Raw genomic sequence first — 6,064 nt, 5'->3', positions numbered from 1 at the left:
AATTTTTTTAATTTTTCAAAATGTAGCAAATAGCATCATATATGTGTGAGATTCAATACAGTGTAAAGTAAAAATATGGCCAAAATCAACAAGATAGCTGGTGGAAATGGCCCGAAGAGAGAGAGAGAGAGAGAGAGAGAGAGAGAGAGAGAGAGAGTTAATGAAGTGTCAACCCTAAAGGTCTGTAAAGCCACAGAAAGTGTTTTTCAAGCAAATCTTTACAACAAAAAACACAATATAAACATCATATAGAAGTATTCATTTTAGTTCTAATATAACAAAATTGTTCTTCATTGAGAGGTTTAGTAAATATGTCAGCTAATTGGCGATGTGTAGGCACAAATTCAAGTTCAATGTCACTTTTGAGTACATAATCTATTAGAAATAATGTTTTATTTTAATGTGTTTAGTGTGTGAGTGCTAAATAGGATTTTTAAAAGGTTAACGACACTTGTTTTTGTTACATTTTATAGAAATATGATCATAGTGAACTCCAAAATCTTGAAGTTATTGCTTTATCCAAAGCAATTATGCACAACAACCAATGGCGACAATATTTTCTGCTTCAGCAGTTGACATAGCCACTGAGTTTTATTTCTTGTAAAATCAAGAAGTGAGTGAATGTCCAAGAAAATGAGAAGTGTCACTAGTGTTTTTACGGTCAAGTCTACATCCCGCAAAGTCGACATTCGAGTAACTGAAAAGTTCAAAAGTGGTTCCCTTAGGATACCATAAACCTAAATTTGGAGTGCCAACAAAATATCTAAAAATACATTTGATTGCGATGATGTGTGACTCTTAGGTGAGGATTGAAAACGTGCACACATAAATACGCTAAATATTATGTCGCGTCTACTTGTAGTAAGATAAAGTAAGAAACCGATCATACCTTAATATTTCTTTTCATCTACCGGTTTACCTTGTTCATCTTTGTCGATTTTGATTGATGTGCTCATTAGAGTTGTTGTAGGCTGTATGATTCCATTTCAAACCTTTTGAGTAAATCCTTGATATTTCGCTTGATTTAAATGTAGTCCATCCCTAGTTTCTTTAATTTGCAATCCGAGGAAGCAATTTAACTCCCTCATCATACTTATTTTGAATTCACCCTACATATCCTTAGCAAATTCTTTGCACAAATTTTCATTAGTAACATCGAAAATAATATCATCAACACAAATTTGAAAAATTAGCATGTAACGCCCCCAAATAATAGACATGATAATTCTCTTCAATAAACGATCCTACCTTGGTTAATCAATTCCCTCAATTTGTATTTCATTTCGTAAGAGAGGTATACAAAAGTGTTCACATGCAATACATAGTCAAGCTCCTAAAAGGATGAATCTATAGTATGTGTAACCAAATAAAAGTAAAAGAGATAACAAGGTAAATACCCAAATGCTACAAGTTCCAAGACTTAAACCCGGTTACACAAAAAGCATGTCAAACCCAAACATATTAAGCCTTTGGCTTGCCAATAACCACACAAAAGGAGAGCCTCTTACCCTCAATATACTTTACACCTTCAACTAGGCGGGATCACTGCATCCTTTCCTGCACAAATCCACTAGGGGTGAGCATAAAGCCCAGTAGCAATTTCTTAATAAAGAATATATGTTTTAAGCAGTCTCATATACATAAATGCAATGCCATGCAATGTTCAAATGTCAAAGTTTTCCATTTCTTTTGAAAACACACGTAACATCCTATTCAAAAGTTCATTTTCTTCATGAAATTCAAATTTAAACAATGGGGTCGTAAATACGACTTAGGTAATCCCTAAGCTGGTGTCTGTAAGTAGGCATAACAAATGCTATCAATGCCCCACTTTACCGGCTCTTAACCGAAAGGCATGTGATACATCCTCTGCGCGTGTTTTCGGTCTTTTATCCTAGACACTCAAGTCAACTTAACAATACCAATTACACTCCCTAACTAGACTTATCAAACGTATTTACCCCAAAATGTTTCAATAACAACAGTTGTTTTCTCAAAACAATGAATTAATTTCCAAGGCATAGCCGTAAATGAATAATATTCAAGATAATGAAAATGAATGAAATGAGAGATAATTACATATAGATATCTCCTTTGTATAATAACTGCATAATTCTCAACACTAGTTCAAGTAAACTTCCATGGCTCAATAATTCTCAAAAATCATGACAAGATATGAATCTATGTAACATATGACTTTCCCTTATATTCACAATCAACATTCATTTTCCATTTTTTTATAATCTAAACATGTGCACCACATATTATCATAATTTGTTCAATTGCAACTCTTATCCCTTTCATGAGTGTCTCAACAACACAACAACAATAAGGAAGATTCTTCAATTTCTCAAAGGATTTAGCATTAATTTCATGAATATTTCATAAATTTCACTTTTCGCTAAATTGCCACAAAACCTAGGGTTTGATTAAAAGAGAGTTTTTCCTTCATTTTCAAAATATCTTTTTGCATACATCCCCAAATGGTTGATAAGTCACTAAATAATTTACCTTGGACCAAATCATAAGAAATAAATCATTTTTCTAACATTTTCTAGATTCAACACTTTAAAACCCAAAACCTAAACTTGAAATTGTAGTGAAATGAACAAGACATGCTAAAATCGTATATGTAACTCAAAGAAACTCTTTACTTCAAGACTTTGAGGAGAAATTATAAAAATCTTCAAAATCGATAGTGCCAAAATCCAATCTCCACCGCACACAACGTAGCCCTTGATCAGCTCTCCAAAATTAAAGAAAGCATTATGGTCAAAATCTTAATGGATAAGGAGAGATTAAGGAAGTAAATGAAGTGTATGGAGGGTTTCTAGAGAGAGATAAGAGAAAAGAGAGTGAGAGTTAATGTAGAGAGAGAGTGAAGTGAAAAGTGAAAGAAAAGTGTGCAAGGGCTCAACTTTGCAGTGATTGGACACATTTTTTGAAGCAGACTACGGACAGACCGCTCGAACAACCAAACCTATGCTTGAGCGAACAATTCAAATTTCAAGACTGCTCGAGCAAACAATTCTGGGCTTGAGCAAAGAATACTAGCTCCTAGAAGTTCAGATTGTAAAACAAGATACTGGAAGGTCGATGTCACTACTCGAGCGACCAAATGATAGCTCGAGCGGTCTCAACTTGAAAGTGAGACAGGACAACCTTAAAGTATTCCTGCTTCCCCGAGTTCACTCCAACACCCAAAAGTACTAAAAGACATCTCAAAACTCACTAAAATATACATACATGAACAATCACATAAAAGAATAGATAACAATACGAGACTCAAAAGACTCAATAGTGACGAAGACAACTAAAGAAGACAGATGTTACAGATTAATATACTCAGGCTATGTTTGGAAACTAAGTATTTTAGCCAAAAAGTCAAAAAGTTATTATAATTTGTCACATCACTTTCTCTACTTTTCTGCACATCTTTTTGTAAAAAACCAAAAAGTTACTGAGAGGGTAATTTATGTGAATAGTTTGGGCCGAGCTAAGTCCATTTGTCTTAGACATTAGGTCAAACTACGCGCCGCAGTAAATGTTTGGATAGCACGGTCCTGGATCATCTAGGTATTAAGTCAGTCAGAGATGGGCTGCCAGGGGCTTGACCTAGCTATCCTAGGCTAAACCCCGTAGAGGACTGAGGTGTTAGTAGGAAGGAGGACCGAGCTAAGGGTAGCTCTACGGGCGCCATCTCACAATTAAGACTACCACGGTGCTGCTTTAGGCAACACCGAATTGTCTAAACTCGGTTAAGTGTGGTACCAGCCGAGGTATGAGTTGCAACCATCTCACCTGGCTGGCAGTGAGTAGGGTGTTATCAGGATAGGCATTATCCTTGGAAGTGTGACTTCTAGGAGGACTCTACTAGGGATAGTTAGAATCTCACTACGATTGTGCCAGACGGAATCTATAAAAGCTCATGACAGGACCTATGTACAGGTATCACAATTCTTACTCTCAAATATATAGTGCTTATTGTATATTGTCTAATTGCTGGCTTAGGCATCGAAGGGGTTTCTGGCATACACCCACCGGCTAGCTCACGTTTGTGTTTTCAAGAAGCAAAGCGACAATGTTCGGAGGAGTGCAAACTTGATCAACAGGATTATACGAGAAAATTATTTCGTGCTCGTACAATTGGCGCCGTCTGTGGGAATTACGATAGAGAACGAACCTTTTGATCAAATTCTCCTTCGACTAATTTCAAATGGTGCACAATAATGACTTTCCATACTCTGCTATTGATGGACAAACTCAGAGGGGGGCACGTGGCGCGAAGGTTTTCCCTTTGTCCCTCCCATGGCAAAGTTGGACCCCCAGCTACGGAACTCATGGAGGGACACGTGAGAGAGGCGAGGCATTAGTCCTCGTCGTTCTCAGAGCCCTGATAGGCAAAGGCGGAGAATTGATCCTCAGGTTCTAGAAGATTGCGTAAGGGAGTAAGATGAATTAATAAAAAGAATGGCCGCCGACATGGAGACGATGAAGCGCCAAATAATGGGTAAAGGGGTGGCAGGAGAAAAGATTCGCGAAGGCAAAACGCGTTCTCATCACTCAAGGGATTGTGGTAGGCAAATCACATCATCCCATACTGAAAACAAGAGCCTCAAGACAGGCGAGACACAATCAAGGACGTCCAGGACTCGTTTCTCCATATTTTAGAGAATGAGGACTGAAAGGTCTTGTACGGAGGGAAGTAGTTATCGGCCCTCACATACACACCAAACGACATCTAGGCACACTATGTTGCCTAGGTCGGTGGACTTGCGGACGATACTGGAAGAGAGAGCTCAAAGAAGAGAAGAAGCCCATGCACGCGACCCCCGAAGGGTCAATATTTTACAGCTGTTGGCTCCTTGGACACATGGAAGTGTTGAGGCTAGAATTCCAGTACTGTGCCTTGCTTACGAGCCAGCAGACAAAGCGTTAGCCAGGTTGCAAAGCTCGCCTTTGGTTTTGGCAATTGAGAACGCACCGTTACCCTCGGGTTTCCATCAATCGAAGTTCACCACTTATGAGGGGAAGTCACACCCCTACATGCACTTGAGCCACTTCTGCCAGGTCATGGTTGTATACTGATGAAATGAGGCTCTAATGTGTATCTTGTTTCCCTCAAGCCTAGGCAACCTGGGCTTGACATGGTTTGAAAGATTGTCAGAAGGCAACATAACTTCATGGGTGCAACTTGCAGAGGCATTTGTTACCAAGTTTAAGACAAACACCAAGACACCAGTGGAGATACACCAACTGCTCTCCATCGATATGGGCAAGAAAGAAACACTAAAATCTTACAACAACTAGTATTGGAAGACTTTTAATTAGATTGGAGAATGCCCCGCAAACTTAGCTATTGCACAATACAAATGAGGTTTACCGACGACAATAAATTGAGGGACTCAATGACAATAACGCAACCCCTCACAATGGAGGGCCTAATGGAGAGAGTGCATTGGCACATCTAGATAGACGAAGATGGTGCTCACGCCAAAGCAAAGTCTGGCACAACAATGACGTCAGACAAAAAACCTATGGCAAAAGTTAACACGGTCGGCCGGGAAGAACAACCAAACAAAAATGGTCGGGGCAGATGAGCTAACGGTGAGGACTCCTAGGCAAGGAAGTTGAGAGTTCGCACAACCATCACCATGGTGTTCAATAAACCTATCTATCGTTCAACGGCCATCCAAGTTGGGAAAAGCACAGAGGGGCTACGATGATAGGTACCGTTGCACCTTCCATGATGAAAAGGGGCACCGAACTGAGAACTGTACGCCATTAAGGCAACATCTGGAGGAGTTAGTGGCCGCAAGCCACCTGGACCAATATATTGAAGGGGAAACGCATCCAGCCCCCTAGGACCGCAACAGACCAGATGAGACGCCAGCCGACGGTCCGCCCCAAGGCATAATCAATGTGATACATGGGATCATCGAGCCTGAACGAGTATGTGAACTCAAAGGGATGATTAAGAAAGCTGAGCACATGAGAGAGGTACTGAGTGCACAACCTACCATGAAAAAAGGAAAAATAGAGGCAACAAAAGTCATCACCTTCT

This window comes from Camellia sinensis, chromosome 4 (genome assembly GCF_055761805.1).
Source record: "Camellia sinensis isolate YWXY chromosome 4, ASM5576180v1, whole genome shotgun sequence".
In the NCBI taxonomy this organism is placed as follows: domain Eukaryota; kingdom Viridiplantae; phylum Streptophyta; class Magnoliopsida; order Ericales; family Theaceae; genus Camellia; species Camellia sinensis.
Note: the sequence above shows the minus strand (reverse complement) of the source record.